Raw genomic sequence first — 2300 nt, 5'->3', positions numbered from 1 at the left:
ATGGGAAGCAAGCCCAGGTCTCAGGCCCCCTGCGGCCCCCACCACCCCTCTACTAGCCCCACTGCCCCCCTATTGCCACTGATAACCCTCAATAGCCCCCATTAACTCCCCAGTCTCCCCCTTGATTCTCTACCTTCCCCGGTGCCCCCCAACAGCCCCTGCTGACTCTCTAGCCCCCCCAGGGACCCTCGAGCTTCCCCAGTGCCCCCCTCCAGAGCCTCCCAGTGACGACCCGCAGGATCCTACTGCCGTCTCACAGCCCACCACTGGGCCCCTCCGCTTTGTTCCCCAGTTGCCCTCCCACCCTGAGCTGCCGTTTACCCGAGGAAAGAGACGGCCGCGGGCTTGGTGAGGGCCTGGGGGGCACCCAGCAGGGGCCTGGGGGCTGCGGGCTGAGCATGGGTGCCCGACGTGGGGTCCATAGCCTCCCTGATCTCCTTCGACTGCAGGAGGGTTTTCACCCCTGCGTTGGCCATGGCCCTGCTGGTGCTGGTCCGTACTGGAGGGGTTACGAGAGGTCTGGCTGCCCCCAGGGACAGCAGGGGGGCTCCTGCCTGTCACCCTGACCTCACAAACACTGGCTGTACTGGTCACCCACGGTTCCATGAGGTCACGAGGGGCTTCTGTCCCAGCCCCTCCCCTTATGTGCCTCAGGTTACCCTTTGGATTGCTGGTTTAGTCATTTCTATCCCCAAACTAGCCACCAGAATACTTGCAGATTTAGCACTCGATTTGGGGCCAGTCTTCCCCAGTACGAAGTGCCGCGGGGACGAGGGAGGAGGACTCCAACTCAGAAAGGGCAAAGGGTAAAGAATAAAGAATTTTTGGCAGCAGTGCCACTTCTGCTACCCTCTCTTGGCAGAGACGTGGGACGACGCCGGTGGAAGCTTAATTTTCACTGGAAGCCTCTGTCAGAACTGGCTGGTAGAAAAGGGCTTGCTAGCCTGGAACAGAGGACAGCCGTCGTGTGTGTGCGCAGGAGCTCGCCGCGACACCCGTCCTTTGAGCAGACTATTCCACAGTCCCCCGGGATCTACAGCATCTCTCCTGTTACTGTAAGGCCCACGTTGTCCTGCTGCCAGATCTTGGCAGGTCAGATAAAAAGTTCAGGAAAGGGGGTCGGAGATCACCGGGGCTTAGCCACAATGCTCAATGAAGGCAAAAGAAACTCCCGTGTGAGGAGCAACTGAAGAAATTGGGCTAAGGAGAAAGTAAATGACAGAAAAGCTGAGGCAATGCGGAATAAAGACTCTTTTATAGAAGAGATAAAGCAGCTGCAGTGCTCGCCTTGTTCGCTGAAGGAGGAAATCAGCCTTTAGCCATCAGTGGTGCTCATCGGGTTCTTCTTTCAGGGGTGGAATAATTTCTCCCGTCTCTAAAATCCTGTCCCCCTGACGGAATGAGAGAGGATGGTGAGCGTTTTCTCCCGCGCCCCGTCTCCCCCTTCACACAGCACAGTCTCTCAGTTAAGCTGCAGCTGTCCCCACTTCCAGACAAAAAAAAAAAAAACCTTAGTGCAACTTCCTCAGACCACTCTCAATTCACTCAGCATTTCCCAGGACGCTGAAATAACATCACAGCCAAATGATCTGAAATCTGTACTTGCTTCACCCCTTTCTTTTCAGCTACAGAACCGGAGCCAAACATTTCGAGACTGTATTGTTTTCAGAAATGCCCATGGGACTTACAGCACTGCGTAACCACCTTCAGCACAGCACAGCTGTGCGCGAGTCTCCAAACCCACGGCCTCGCAGCCCAGGAAGAGCTACGTAATCCCTCAGAAATCAACCCGATGCCCCGCTGCTGATTGTTACAGCTTCAGGGACTGTCTTGGCCTGCCGAGCTGACCTGACCTGAGCGAGTAATTAGGCTGAAGCCAGAGGCCCATGGCTCGACCGTCCGTATGTCGCCGTGTAGTTGTCAGGGATGGAGCTTTATTTTATTTCAGATAAGGCGCAATTAGGCGGATTTTACGCAAAAAAAGGTGCAACTGGCAGAAATAGCAAAGCTAAACTTACACGAGAATACCTGCCCACTGCCTCGCTACACCAGGCAACAAGTAACGTCTCGGAGCAGTCCGAAAACTGGTAAAGACCAAACGATCCGACACTCTCCGCATCGTAACCCTAAGCCCACGCCGAGGGCGGCATGACCCTCTCTCCGGGGACACCTGAGCCTGGGGGACCTTCAGGGACGCCCGGGACCAAGCTCGTGCGGCCAGAACCGACACGCTCAGCGCCGGGCCCCTCCCGACTCCTGACAATCGCCGCTCCTGCCAGCGAGAAGCCGAAGCGCTCCTC

General features: G+C 56.6%; 1 long non-coding RNA gene across 1 annotated transcript in view; it reads right to left on the bottom strand.

Annotated features, from left to right (window-relative positions):
• Positions 1–1177: 1177 nt before the first annotated feature.
• The window catches only part of LOC103917193, a 2219-nt gene continuing 1096 nt past the window's right edge, over positions 1178–2300 (bottom strand). Inside the window, exon 2 of the long non-coding RNA XR_663614.1 lies at positions 1178–1391. This is a non-coding gene — a long non-coding RNA (uncharacterized LOC103917193). The remainder of the gene's footprint in view (positions 1392–2300) is intronic.

The sequence above is a fragment of the Pygoscelis adeliae genome, unplaced genomic scaffold (genome assembly GCF_000699105.1).
Source record: "Pygoscelis adeliae isolate BGI_AS28 unplaced genomic scaffold, ASM69910v1 Scaffold595, whole genome shotgun sequence".
Taxonomy (NCBI): domain Eukaryota; kingdom Metazoa; phylum Chordata; class Aves; order Sphenisciformes; family Spheniscidae; genus Pygoscelis; species Pygoscelis adeliae.
The sequence above is the reverse complement of the archived record's forward strand: the minus strand, read 5'-3'. Positions and strand labels throughout refer to the sequence as shown.